General features: G+C 42.7%; 1 protein-coding gene across 9 annotated transcripts in view; it reads right to left on the reverse strand.

Annotated features, from left to right (window-relative positions):
- Positions 1-15,383, reverse strand: part of NPAS2 (neuronal PAS domain protein 2) — a 158,847-nt gene that overhangs the window by 65,901 nt on the left and 77,563 nt on the right. The gene's annotated exons all lie outside the window — the stretch shown is intronic.

Raw genomic sequence — 15,383 nt, forward strand, 5'->3', positions numbered from 1 at the left:
CAGGGCCTGGCAGAGGATACGATGAAGGCTTGTATCATTAGTGGCAGAAACACAAGTTTGTTTCCGTCAGCCTCCACCTGGGACACACTATGGGGCCCAGTGGAAATCGGTCAATGTCAGCTCGATCCACAGCTCTGAGGCAAGGGAAAGAAAATGAGCCTCGAATGACCTTATTTCCAATAAGGAGGTCTGCTCGGCAGGCCTGAGACCATCCCACGCAAGACAGGAGGACAAGCTGAAAGACACTTAATCAGTCTTTGGGTTTGCTTTTTCTTTTAGGGCATTATTTATATTCAATAAAATTCACCTATTTTAAGAGTATAATTTGATGAATTTTGGGAATTGTGTAACCACCACCAAAACCCAAATATAAAACAGTTTCCTGATCCTAAAAGGTTTTCTCCCGCATTTCCGTTGTTGATCTCTCCTTGACAACAGCCACAGAAAACCAGTGATCTGCCGTCACTTCAGCTTTGCCTTTTATAGAATTTCCCGTAAATGGAATCAGATAGCATATAGTCTTTTTCATTTAGCATAAAGTTTTTGAGATTCATCCATGTTGCTGCATATATTAATATTTCATTCCTTTTGACTGTCGACCAGTGTTCCATTGTACGATTATGCCATGACATTTGGGTTCTTTCCAGTTGGGGGCTATTAAGAATAAGGCTGTTCTGACATGTCCACGTCTTTGTGTAGACTAGGCATTCGCTTCTCTTGGGTAAATACATTGGCACGAAATTGCTGTGTCATATGATAGATGTATGTTTAACATTGTAAGATACCGCCATCCTGTTACATGAAGTGGCTGTACTGTTTTTGCATTGCCACCATCAACTTATGAGAGTTCCACATGCTTCACATCCTTGCCACCACTTGGTATTGTCAGTTTCATGTTAGCCATTGTGGTTTACCTCATTATGGTTTTAATTTGCGTTTTTCTGATCACTAGTGATGTTAAACATCTTTTCACATGTTTAATGCCCTTTCATATATCTTCTTCTGTGAAGCATCTGTTCAAATCTTCTGCCCATTTTTCAATTGGATTGTTTGTCTTCTTCTAATTGGGTCTAAGAGAGAGAAAAAGAGAGAGGGAGAGAGGAAGCCTGGGAGGAAGGGATGGGGGTGTGTGTGTGTGTTTTAAATATACATTGAAACAAGCCTCATCCTTTGATTTTGAATTCAGGGCTCAAAGAGCTGCAGGTTTTCTTTTCTGGGGTCCCTCGTGGGACGTCTGCTTACATAGGTAACATCTGTTGGGCACTTACCATGTAGCAGGCATAATTTTTTTTTTATTGGGGTCATAATAGTTTACTACATTGCGAGATTTCAGTTGTACGTTATTTCTTGTCCATCATCATGTAAGTGCCCCCCTTCACCCCCTGTGCCCTCCCCCAGTCCCCTTCCCCCTGGTAACCACTGAACTGTTCTCTTTGTCCTTGTGTTTATCTTCCACATCTGAGTGAAATCATATGGTGTTTGTCTTTCTCTGTCCACCTTATTTCGCTTAACATAATATCCTCAAGGTCCATCCACGTTGTTGTGAATGGGATGATTTTGTGTTTTTTAATGGCTGAGTAGTATTCCATTGTATATATACCACATCTTCTTTATCCAATCATCAGTCAATGGGCACTTGAGTTGCTTCCATGATTTGGCTATTGTGAATAATGCTGAAACAAACATAAGGGTGCATAAGTCTCTTTGAATTGTTGATTTCAAGTTCTTTGGATAAATACCCAGTAGTGAGATAGCTGGGTCATATGGTATTTCTACTTTTAGTTTTTTGCGGAATCTCCATACCGTTTTCCATAGTGGCTGCACCAGTTTGCATTCCCACCAGCAGTGTATCAGGGTTCCCTTTTCTCCACAACCTCTCCAACATTTGCTATTTTTTGTCTTGGTGATTATAGCCATTCCAACGGGTGTAAGGTGATATCTTAGTGTAGTTTTGACTTGCATTTCCCTGATAATCAGTGATGTTGAACATCTTTTCATGTGCCTGTTGGCCATCTGTATATCTTCTTTGGAGAAATGTCTGTTCATATCTTCTAGCAGGCACTATTTTCAGTGCTTTACATGTCTTAATTCCTTTAATCCTCACAACGACCCTTTAAGGTAGGGGTACTATTATGATTCCCATTTCACAGGGGAAGAAGCTGAAGCACGGAGAGGTTGTATACTTCGCCAACATCACAGGACTAGGAAGTGATGGAGCAGGCTGGCTCAGGTGCCCGTGCCGTGCAGCACTGCACTCTCCTGGCTCCTCCCACAGCTCCCTCCAAAACCACTGTGATGTGATCTGTTAGGGAGCTATGCACCAGTGTCCTGGGAGCACGGAACCAAGAGTGTAGAATTCTGGCTGCTTGAGTTTATAGCACAGAAACTAAACACACTCTGCAGGAAAATGGCATTGCATGCTAAGAGGATGACCGTGTTTGTGTTCTGGGAAGGATCCTGCAGAAAATCAAGGGAAGATTTTGCTCTCAGTTCCAGCTCCTAGGAGGGGTAGCTCTTCCCACTGCTGTGCTCACCTGCGGTGGTTGGGGCTACTGCTCACCAAATATTTCTGGTTTCCTTCTAGACAGAGCAGGGTTGCATTTCCCTGCCCCCTGGAACTTAGGCGTGGCCAGATGACTTGCCTTGGCCAAGGAAAGGCAGGCAAAAAGGGCATGTGTCTTTCCAGGTAGAAGCGGCAAGAGGCAGTGTAAAGTCTGCCACATTCCTTTTTCCTATCTTGGCCCTGAGAGAGGTGAAGTCTGTCTCAGCCCAGGTCCCTGAGTGAGGACACTTTCCAGCAAAGGCCCAGCCAACCTGTGATGAATGTGTAGGATTTACTGAGATGCAGGGGTTGTTTGTTACCCCAGCACAACCTAGTCTGTCTAGACAGACATTGTGGGGATCGCGGCAGAAAGTCTCCCCGAGGGTGGACCTTGAGGATCCCTTCATTGAGTGCAATATGGACAGACCTCCAGGGAAGGGGGGTCAGGTCACCTTCCAGGCCCCACATCTGGTAGTACAAGGGCTTCCTACACTACTGACTTGAGGGTTCTCCAGACCATACCAGTTAGAAACAGGGAAGATAGCCTTGATATTCTGTCTACTTTCTTTGATTAGCACCTTTTGTATGCAAGACACTCCATCAAGTAATATGAGGAGGCAACAATAACCAGGTGTTGGGACCCAACACAGAGAAGCTTAGAGTCTAGAGGACGAGAAGGAATTCACACCTCAAGAGCTACTACACAAGGTGCAGTGTGACACAGACTAGGGAAGACATTTAAACAAACGGCCCAGGGAGTTCTCAAAGGCACATCAGCCATGTGAGGTGGTCAGGGAAGCCCTCAGGGAGGGTCCGCATGCGAGGTGGCCCTGAGGGATGGATGGGCAGGTGGTGGGGAGGACAGCCCAAGGAAGAGCTCAGTGCTGGAGTTGGACCGGAGAGTTGGGACATGTGGGAGAGTAAAGAGAGCAGAGAGTGGACAAGAAGAGTGAGGCCAACCACAGCGTCTGAAATGCCAGACCAGGCAATCTGGTCTCAGCTTCCGATGAGTCTGGGACAGGTGTTGACGGATGGTCTCGGGGAGGGAAACTGGTCAGGACATCAGGAGAAAGGGGAGGGGGACCAACTTAGTGGGGAGTGAGCAGAGACAGGAAGGAGAGGCGAGGATGGTCAGCACCAGTACCCCAGCGCCCTGCATGGCTAGCGGCTCTGCTCCCCCATCAGGACTCACAGGGGAGAGGGCGGGGGTCAGAGGCAAAGGAGTCACACCCTAATGTCATTTGTCTAGAAAAAGTGATGCTGATGATACATATGCCTTTAAAAATGTTTACTCTTAAAATTAACATACAGTAAACTTGACTTGTTCTTTTGGGCAGAGTTCTATAAATTTTAGCACGTGTATAAATTCACATAACCATCATCACAATCAAGAGACAACCGTTCCCCCCCCCCCCAACACCTGTAACCCCTGGCAACCCCTGTTCTGTTCTCCATCACTATGCTCTCTTTTCAAGAATGTCACATAAATACAATCACACAGCATGAAACCTTTTGAGCCTACCTCCTTGGACCCGGCCGAACGCCTCCGAGGTTCATCCAGGTTGCTGCCCTGTCAGTCCCTTGGCCCTTCCCCTCGTGGAGTCGTGTTCTATGGGACGGAGGTACCACAGCTTGTTTATCCATTCATCCGTTGAAGGAATTCGGGTTGTTTCCCGTTTTGGGGGATTATGAATAGAGCTGCTGTAAACATTTGTGACCAGGTTTTTGTGTGAACATAAGTTTTCAGCTCTCTCAAGTAAGTAACCTGGGTGTAGGATGGCTGGGTCACATGGAAAGCGTATGTTTAACTTTATAAGAAACTGCCAAACTATTTTCCAGAGTGGCTGTACCATTTTACCTTCTCGCCAGCCATGTAGGAGAGATCCAGATGTTCCTGGGCCTCGAGGGGAGTCAGTACTGTCAGGACTTTCTCTCTGAGCTAATCTAAGAGATGCTCAGTGTTATCTCATCGGGACTTTAATTTGCATTTCTCTAATGGTTAATGATGTTGAACATCTTTTCCTGTAATTTTTGCCATCTGTGTATCTTCTTTGGTGAAGCATCCGTTCATGTCTTTTTGCCCAATTTTAAATTGGGATTTTTGTTTTCTTACTGTTGAGTTTTGAGAGTTCTTTATATATTCTGATACAAGTCCTTTGTCAGACATGTGATTTGTCAAGATTTTCTCCCAGCTTGCCTTTTCATTCTCTTAATATTGTTTATCACAGGGTAAAGGTTTTTAATTTTGATGAAGTCCAAGTTAACGATGTTTTTTCTTTAGGATTGTGCTTTGGTGTGAGGTCTAAGAACCCTTTGCCTAACCTCAGGCTGTGAAGATTTTCTCCTAAGAGTTTTACACATTTTACGTTTAGATTTATGATCCATTTTCAGTTAGTTATTTTTATAATATGTAAGGTTTAGGGTGAAGTTTATTTGAGTATGGTTGTTCAATTGTTCCAACTCCATTTTTAAAAAAGACATTTCCACATTAAATTACCTTTGCAACTTTGTAAAAAATCAATTGGTCATATTTATGTGGGTCGATTTCTGGGTTCTCTATTCTCTATTCTGTTCCATTGACCTATGGTCTATCCTTCCCCCAATACCACACTGTCTTGATTATTGTAGCTTCATAGTAAGTTGTAAAATGGGATAATATGATTCCTCCAACTTTACTCTTATTTTTCAAAATTATTTTAGCTATTCTAATTTCTCTGCCTTTCCATTATATTTTACAATCAACTTGTCTGTATCTATAAAGAGTTCTGCTGGGATTTTGATTGAAATCGCTTTAAATCTATGGACCAGGGCCGGCCCTGTGGCCGAGTGCTTAAGTTCATGTGCTCTGCTTCGGCCGCCCAGGGTTTCGCCTGTTCGGATCCTGGGCGCAGACATGGCACCTCTTGTCAGGCCATGCTGAGGTGGTGTCCCACGTGCCACAGCTAGAAGGACCCACAACTAAAAATGTACAACTATGTACTGGGGTGGAGGTGGGGAGAAAAAGCAGGAAATGAAAAAAAGAAGATTGGCAACAGTTGTTAGCTCAGGTGACAATCTTCAAAAAAAAAAAACAACCTATGGACCAATTTAGGGAAAATTGATATCTTTACTCCATTGAGTCTTCCAATCATAAACATGATATATCTCTCCATTTATTTAGGTCTTCCTTGATTTCTGTAATGAGTATTTTGCAGTTTTCACATAAATATCCTATATATGTTTTATTAGATTTATACCTAAGTATTTCATTCTTTTGGATTGATTGTAAATGGTATTGTGTTTTTAATATCGGTTTCTAATAGTTCATTGCTAGCCTACAAAAAGATGACTGATTTATGTGTGTTGACCTTGTGTCCTGTGACCTTGCTAAATTAACTTATTAATTATAGGGGGTCGTTTGTTTGTTTGTTTCTGGTAAGTCTCCTAGGATGTTCTACATATACAATCATGTCAGCTGTGAATAAGGAAGGTATTATTTCTTTTTCCAATCAATACGTCTTTTATTTCTCTTACTGTGTGACTGCTCTGGCTAGGACTTGCAGTATGATGTGGGATAGGAGTGATGAGAACAGGTATCTTTGTATTGCTCCCCAACTTAGGAGGAAAACATTGTCTTTTACCATTAGGTATATCAGCTGTAGGTTTTATGTAAATGCTCTTTATCAGGTTAAGGAAATTCCCTCCTATTCCTAGTTTGAAGAAAGTTTACACCATAGAGTTGAATTTTGTCAAATTCTTTTCTGCATCAGTTAAGGTGATCATGTGGTTTTGGCTTTTCTTCTTTAGCTAACTTGGTGGATTACAAATGATTGGTTTTTGAATATTGAACACCTTGCATTCCCTGGATAAAACTCACTTGGTCATGATGTATTTTATATACATGTATGTATATATCACCATACGTGTGTGTGTGTATAAACATACATATATATATATGATTTGCTAATGTTTTGTTGAGGATTTTTGCATCTATGTTCATGAAGGAAGTTGGTCTGTAGTTTTATTTTCCTGTACTGACTTTTTCTGGGTAATGCTGGTCTCATAAAATAAGTTGGAAAATATTTCCTCCTCTTCAACTTTCTAGTGGTGACTGCAGAATTGATGAAATTTCTTCTTTTAATGTTTGGCAGAATTCATCAGTGGAACCATCTGGGTTTAGAGATTTCTTTTCAGAAGGTTTTAAACTACAAATTCAATTTCGTTATTAGTTACAGGACTTTTTAGGTTTTCTATTTCATCTTGTATGAGTTTTGGTAGCTTATGGTTTTTGAGTAATTGCTATACTTCATCTAAGGTGTTGAATTTATATGGATGCAGTTGTTCACAGTATTTCCTTAGGGTCCTTTTAATATCTGAGGGATGTGTAGTGATAGCTCCTTTGACCCCCGCCCTGCTGTTGGGTAATTTGTGTCTTCTTTTTTGTCGTTCTTGCAATAGGCTTACCAATTTTATTAATTTTTTTTAAATCACCTTTTGGTTTCATTGATTTTTGTCTATTATTTTTCTGTTTTCAATCTTACTGATTTCTGCTTTTATATTATAATCTTCACTCTTCTTCTTGAATTTATTTTGCTCTTCTGTTTCTATTTTCTTAAGGTGGAAGCTTAGTTGTTGATCTGAGCCCTTTTCTCTTTTTTACTATGAGCATTTAATGCTACAGATTTCCCTCTAAGCACTGTGTTAGCTGCAACCCACAAATTTTGATATGTTGTACTTTGATTTTTGTTCAGTCAAAATATTTTCCAATATTCCTTGAGAGTTCCTCTTTGACCCTTGGATTACTTAGAAGTATATTGTTTAATTTCCACGTTTTGGAGATATTTTTCCTGCTATCTTTCTGTTTCTAATTTAACAAGTTCATTTAGACTTCTTTGCATTAGCTTTATGAGGCAGGATTTGGTCTATCTTAATGAACATTAATGGGTATTTAAAAATTAGGTGTATTCTGCTATTTTTGGGTGGAGTATTCTATAAATGCCAAGCAGATCCTGTTGGTTGATGGTGTTTTTCAGTTGTTCTATATCCTTGCTGAATTTCCATCTATCAGTTCTGTTATTGAGATAGGCATATTAAAGACTCGTTTCATTTCTTTAGGTACTGCTTCATGTATTTCGAAGCTCTGTTGTTAGGTATATACATATTTATTTTTCTATTTTAATTTTAATTTTTTTAAAAGATTGGCACTTGAGCTAATATCTGTTGAAATCTTCTTTTTTTTCTTCTTCTTCTTTTCCCCAAAGCCCGAGTATATGGGTTGTATATTCTAGTTGTAGGTCCTTCTGGTTCTGCCATGTGGGGCACCGCCTCAGCATGGCTTGATGAGTGGTACTAGGTCCACGCCCAGGATCTGAACGGGTGAAGCCCTGGGCCACCGAAGTGGAGCACGCGAACTTAACCACTCAGCCATGGGGCCGGCCCCTATATATATATTTAGACTTGTTATGTGTTCTTGATAAATTGATCCTTTATCATTATGTTAGGTCACCCTTTATTCTTGGTTATTTTCTTTGCTCTGAAGTGTATTTTATTTTATATTAATATAGCCAATCTGGCTTTCTTTTAATTAGTGTTTGTGGTATATTACTTTCCATAGTTTTACTTTTAACTTACTTATATCACCATATTTCAAGCAAATGCCTTGTGGAAAGCATATAACTAGGCTACTTAAAAAAAATCCATTGTGACAATCTCTGTCTTTTAGCTGGCATGTTTAGACCATTTAAATTTAATGTAATTAGTTATATGTTTGGATTTAGGTAAATCATTTTACCAGCCATTTTCTGTTTTTTCATTCTTCGTTTTTTTGTTGTTCCTGTTTCTCCTTTCCTGTCTTCTTTGGGTTATTTAAACTTTTTTTAGTATTTCATTTTAATTTATCTATTGTGTTTTTACTTACTATATCTCTTTGCATAGTTCTTAGTAATTACTCTAGGGATTGTAATATAAAAACTTATCTCTTCAGACCTTACTTAGAATATTTTACCATTTCAAGTGGAACGTGGAAACTTTATTCCATATAGTTCCCTTTATCCTCTCTCCCTTTATGTCGTAGTCATCTTATATACTACATCTATATACACTGAATCAGATCAGATTAAGTTTTTTTCCCCAATGTCAGCCTATCTATTATATTTCGCCAGATATTTACCATTTCTGTTACTCTTTCTTCATATCTCATATCCCAAGTTCCCAACTGATACCATTTCCTTTCTGTTGGAAAAACTTCCTTTAGCAGTTCTTTCAGAGCAGGTCTCTTGATAAGATTTCTTTGTTTTCCTTCATTTGAGAATATCCTCATTTACTTTCATTTCTGAAGGATATTTTCACTGGATATAAAAATCTGGGCTAAGAGTTCTTTTCTTTTGCCATTTAAAAAATATTGTGCCACTAGAAGAAGGTTTCCATGGTTTCTCCTAGGAAATCTATGGTACTATTTATATTTGTCCCACATGGCCAGCCTTGGACCGTGCGTGGTGGTCCAAGTCTATGGTACACTATTTAAGGTGAGATGCAGGCCTATTCAGCTTAGTGGTGAGCTCAGGAACTTACCGCTTTCTTCCTAGGGTCACTTTCCTGAGCTCCTCCCTCTTTGAGATCTCTGCCCAGTACCTCCTGGTTCCCAAGGCTCCCTTTTTGTTCCACTGGCCAGAAAGCTGGTTCTTTATTTATTCTGCTTTGCCTCATACTTCCCACATCTGCACCTTCATCTGGGACCATGCATGAGGGAGATGGAGAGGAAAAACAAAAAAGCGACAGGGTTTCATCCCGCCCTCTTAGACCCACAGCTCCTCTGCTCAGAGAGCTAGGTTCCCCTCCCTCAACATTTCAGTCTCCTATGGATCCTTGTTGCAGCTGCTGTTGCTTCTGCTGCTGCCATCAGAGGATTGCTTACAGGGTACAAGGAAAAGGAGAAAAAAACAAAAAAGGGCAGCTTTCCTCTCACTCAGTGTGAGCACTAGAGACCCTGTTCCTACTCCTCATGCAGTACTGGAGGGCTTCTCCTGGTCCTCTCTCTGTTAGCGCAGATCCTGCTTCTGGTTTGCGGCTGCATTGAGAATACTAGAGGGAAGAAAATGGTGAGCTCATTGCCAGTTCAGCGATACTTCCCCAATCTGCCTCTACTATTTACTTTCCAAGGTCCTGAAATAGTTGTGCCATGCATTTTGCCCAGGTTTTATAACTGCGTTCAGTGTGATGGACAGGATGGAGTAGGCTGACGCCATCTGACCTAGGTCTGGAACCTCCGTATATCTTTTCATACCTTTTTTAGTGAGTATGTAATAAAAGACCCATAGGAATCAAAGGTGGGAACAGATGTTGAAAGCCTGACGGCAGGGTCTGTAAACAAGGCCCTTTTGCAGGAAAGCATACAGGGAGGAACTGAACAATAGTTACATACAATAGACTCTTGAGGAAACAAATTTCTGGGTGGCTCCTGGAGAATAAGGAGGATGGCAGATGAAGTGGGCAGGTCCTCCTTCCCTTGGCATGAGTTTATTACTCTGGTATGATCTTAAAATGAAAAAGTATCAAAAGGAAACTACCATTGCCTATCAACATGAAGTTCTATTAAACCAATAAGACTACTCTCCCACACTTCCCTACCCACTGAGGGTAGACTTGGGCACCCATACTGGCCTAGCTAGGGCACATGGGGTAAGGAGCAGATGTTTAGGCCCCCAGAGCTCTGGAATTCCAGAGGAGGGTTGTACCTGCAGCTCAGGATCTGAATGAGATTTAGCACAGCAGCCTGCGTTCTTACAAGATGACCTTGCTTAAGGTGTATCAAGAGGACTCAAGGAAGGAGAGGCACTGCAGAAAGGAAGGTGGGAGAGAACCAGGGTTCCAAGGCCAAGCAACCTGGAGGGGAAATCTGCATATATGCACATGTGTGCGCGTCCACACACACAAACACACGCACGCCCCTCGGGTTTCTCCAACTGGTGGAACCTTGAAGGCCCTTCTGTTGGGGGATTTCATGAGATGGATACCTCCTATATAAACTATGCTCAATGACTCTCTCCCCTCCTTCTCAGGGGGGATATGGTCAAAGGTGTGCACACACAGTGTACAAAACTGAGCTTCACACTCAACTACTCAGGAGGCATGGCTGTAGCTGGGATGGAGATCAGATCCTTCTTAGGAGCCTGTGACACAGACCAGGAAGGGAGATGCTCGTCTCCCATCCTCCTGGGAGAGGTCCTGTGGCAGGAGTGGGTAGTCTGAGCATGCAGGTAAATGTAAACATGCACCTGCAGGTTTGTGTCCTTGGCCCTCTTTCTTCCTTAAATTCACAAGGACACATGAATGTCTGGTGCAGAAGCATTTTATACATCATCCAAATCCTGTGTTTCTCTAAAGGGAAGAAGTTCAAAATCTTTGTATCAGAACTTCTGATCTGTGAGCCAGATCACGAATGAGAGGACAAAGTCAGTAAAAAGAGAAAAAAATAATTATCATCACAAGCGGGCTCTTCTTTTTAATCCACTTCATGTGCAGACTGGTTAGGCTGGCAATCACTTCAGCTTAAGCCTCTCCAGCATCTAGTGGGAAACTATCCATAACACCTAACAGACTTCCACACGAAGACATTTTCCTGATGTTTAATCCCAAGGTCCCCATCTTTTAAATTGCCCCAGTAAGTCTAGTTCTGTTAACTGAGTAAACAGAACATGCCGATGGGAAAATAGACGTCCTCTGAATCAAACGCAGTTGGTCAGATGGAGTAAAAGCTGATAAACTCAAAAACTTCCCAACAAAGTTGGAGAGCAATGGCCAGAACTGGTGATGGAAGCACTAGTGGGCTCCGCTTGCTGCCAAAGCAGCTGGGCTTTTGAATAACAGGTATAACACTCAGTCTGTAAGTGTGCAGTTCCACGAAGAGTGGTTTTTAACCCATAGAGTGTCTCTGTGATGAGGAGCTGAAGGCATTTTATAAGGCATGTCATTTTCACACTTACAATCACCACTGGAAGTTGAAGAGTGATTGGGGTAGCAAGAGAACAGGACAGTACAGCTTAGCTGAAGCAACATGAGACAAGTTACCAGGAGATGCAAGGTCTCATCCTGGTTCTGCCATCTATGCCAGGAGAGAGTGGGCAAGGCACTCCCACCTCCACAGGCCCCAGTTTTCTCTCATAAAATAGTGAAGACATTGATATGGTGATTTTAAACTAGAGAATTAAAAATTCTCTGAAACTCTCCCACCAAAAGATGAATTTTAATTCCCTTCCCCTTGAGTGTGGGCTGGCTGGCCTCCGTGACTTGCTGCTAGTGAACGGCCAGGTAGTAAGAGGACCCACAGCCCCGGCTCTCTCCCCCATGACGTTTGCCCTTGAGCCCAGTCACATGTTGTGAGGAAGCCACACCTCCACGCGGAAAGCCACAGTCCCAGCAGAGCTCTCAGCCGATATGAGCCACTAGCCGTGGGAGTGAGCACGTCTGCAGATGGATCCAGGCCACCATCTTTGAGCTGCTCCAGCTGAGACCACACAGGACAGGGACAAGCATTCCCTGCCAATCCCTACCCAAGCTGAAGATCCATGAGCAAAATAAATGCCTTTGCTTCAATCCTGTAAATTTTAGAGTAGTTTGCTACACAGCAACAGACACCCGGGATAGTTAACGCCTAAAATAAAGACTCACTGATGCCCCAGGTTCCTTCCAGACTGGGAATTCTGACATATCTTAACTGGGCTAACTAGTTCCACATTGTAGGATGACACAGAAACTGATAAGGGGCAGACCAGGCCTCCGAAAATGTGAGTATCAGAAACCGAGCAGAACGACCCTGTCTGAGAAGGTTTATCAGGCTGAGGTCTGAGGCTGCTTTTGTAGTCTCCACAAGAGTCTTCTGGGGCACCTGAAACAGAGGGGTGGTTGTAGGAAGGTCTCATAATTTCTTGTAGAATTGAAACACACCAAGTACGTGCTCACTGTCAGTGTCTACACAGGCAACTGTGACAATGCTCTGCTCACAGCAATGCCACAAATTTTAAGTATCCTCTATATTAAGACAGTCCTCTCCATGAAAGGTAAACTCTCATGAAGAATAAATTAGAGTCTTAGTCACATTAATAAAGAGCTTCTAAGAGTATTCCTGTGAAAATTTGATGGAAATATAGAAAAACATGATGGTAAATACATCAAAAATATTAACAGCGGCTATCTCTAGGTGGTACGATTATAAATCTTCTTTGTTTACTTCCTTAAACATTTCAGTATTTTTCAATGTTGTTTTGGTATTTTTTCATGTATAAGAAAATGTACAAAAATGATGGGAATAGAATTGATATATCCATTGCATAAGACAGTATTGGGCAAAGAGTGTTCCACAGAAAATCATGAAGAATTATTTGGAGAAAGAGGAAGGACCATGGCCAGAGAAGCTATTTTATTGTTACTATTTTTTTCCCAATAATTAAAAAAAAATGCACAGTTACATCAAATGGAACAGACGTTTATTTGCTAATCACATTTTAGCACCTTTACTGGGCTAAGGAGACGTGAAACTCTCCAAAAGGGGGAAACAATAAACAGCATGGCCCAAACCTGTTTTCAGGGCTTTGCTGGGATGAATGTTTCCCAGAATGCATTTTGGGAAACTCTGGCATAAAGCAAGGCCCATTTCAAGTCAGTGCAGTCCCCTCCCACGCCTAGCTGGGTCCTCGGGACAGGTGCACACGTCCTCATTTCCACAGCACCCCTGCACACCAAGGCAGAGGGGGCACCACCAAGCTCAGGCGCCTTCAGCAGCTCGGTTCAAGAAGAGAACATCATCTGGGTGGGGAGAAAGGTCACCCCATGTGGAGCAAGACGGGTCAGGTTGGTGCCCTCCTTGTTTCATGGAGAACTTTGGCAACTCTATGTTTTCTACTGTGGAGACGTGGCAAAGCGTGTGGGGGATGACGGAGCTCAGCTGAGGCTGTTCTTTTCTCCTGAGACATAACAGGCACATCTTTACTCCTAACTAGTTATCAGAAACGTCGGTGGCCAAATGGGAAACTGGCCTAATTTCCTTGTGATTCTTACTTAACGGTTGCACAGGGAGCATTTCACGGGAGCGCAATCCTTCGGAACAGGTCACTGAAATTCTAAAAGGAATGTTTAGCCTTTTCTGAAGAAAGGCAGCATTTTCAACATTGTGGACTTCTGACCATCCTTTCTCAATTTAAAATTTATTGAAATTATTGAGAGGGCTTTCAGTGAATTGCCCTTTGCCTCACATGCCCCCAAAGAGGTTGTGGGTGCCCCTGAGCTAGGACATCCCCAAATTTCTAAGCCTCCTGGGCACACGTTCCTCCTTCTGACAATTCTTCTTCGCCAGCCCAAGGACCCCACCAGGGTAAAAGCCAAAAGCCCCAAATAGCGGAAGTCCCCTTTTCCAGTCTGCTGTTTACTGGGCCACAGGAGAATTAGCATTCTGCCTGCAAGTACAGTTCTACTGTTCCCTTTGTTTTGACTCCAGAATCACTCGTCTGGAAATTACAGGGTGATATAAATGAACCATGTGTCCTGATACCTCTGTGTTCTCGCAACGCCTGCTGCTGCCTTAATCGCCAAAGAAAACAAACAGAAAGGAAGCCTCAAATCTTGCTTACTGCCATTTTTTTCCCGTGTTGGGGGAGCTTACAATGATGTACATAACATCCAATCAAGAGCCTATGAAAGAAAATCAGAGCAAAATTAGCACGATGGGCTCCAGCTGAGAACATCCACGCACACCACACAGGACCAGCTGTCTCACTCTGCACCGAGCCTCACACAGGGCATCAGCAGGTGTGCATGGAGCCGACGTCCTCCAGGTTGGCTACAACCTTCATGCACCGGACCAGCCTTTTCTTCCAGACTTTCAGGATTGATATCCGGAGAAATGAAACAATGAAATGAGGTCAGTCTCTCCTCTTAACCGTATTACTCTCCACAAAAAAGAGCACTTGGCTGAGAATGTAGAACTTACAAATCCTGATCGACCCCCCCTCCCCCGCCAGCTTTGCCCATGACAGACCCCACAGGATATGTTCTTTCTCCTTGATGCCTGCTTTCAAGAATGCCTCCCTAACTTGCCTAAAAGCTCCCTGAGGGTAGGGTAAGGCTATGTATCCGCTTCTTTATCTCTCATCTGCTTACAACATGGGAGGGTGACAGAATGGTCTCAGTCAGGGGTCCACATCAACCAACAACCCCCGGGGGAACCAGCCTCCGAATGGCTAAAACTTTTCCTCCTGCAACACTTGCTTCTGCAAAAGGGCACATATAGGCTTCTTGTTTGCTGTATTGTAACTCCTCCCTCTGCCTAAAGAATTTTATCTGTGTTGAGACTAAGGATGAAGGTTAAAGAATAAGGAAGTTTTTTTTTTTTTTTTGAGGAAGATTAGCCCTGAGCTAACTACTGCCAATCCTCCTCTTTTTGCTGAGGAAGGCTGGCCCTGAGCTAACATCCATGCCCATCTTCCTCTACTTTATATGTGGGATGCCTACCACAGCATGGCTTGCAAAGCAATGCCATGTCCGCACCCGGGATCTGAACTGGTGAACCCTGGGCTGCCAAAGCAGAGGGTGTGCACTTAACCGCTGAGCCACCGGGCAGGCCCCAGGAAGTTGTTTTGCTTGTGTTTCAGAACTAGCATTCACTCTGTCGAGAACCCCAAGGACCACCCACTCGTGCCTGACACTCTTGATTCTTACTAACAAAAGTCACCACCCATCCTCCCTCCCTTAAGGAAAATGCACAGGGTTATGGAAACAGAACTTCCTGGCTGATAGGAGATAATGTAATTTTAATTGATTGATGAACTACTCACTTAATATTGGATTAAAGGAAGAGGCTAACATGAAACAA

Source organism: Equus przewalskii, chromosome 14, assembly GCF_037783145.1.
Source record: "Equus przewalskii isolate Varuska chromosome 14, EquPr2, whole genome shotgun sequence".
In the NCBI taxonomy this organism is placed as follows: domain Eukaryota; kingdom Metazoa; phylum Chordata; class Mammalia; order Perissodactyla; family Equidae; genus Equus; species Equus przewalskii.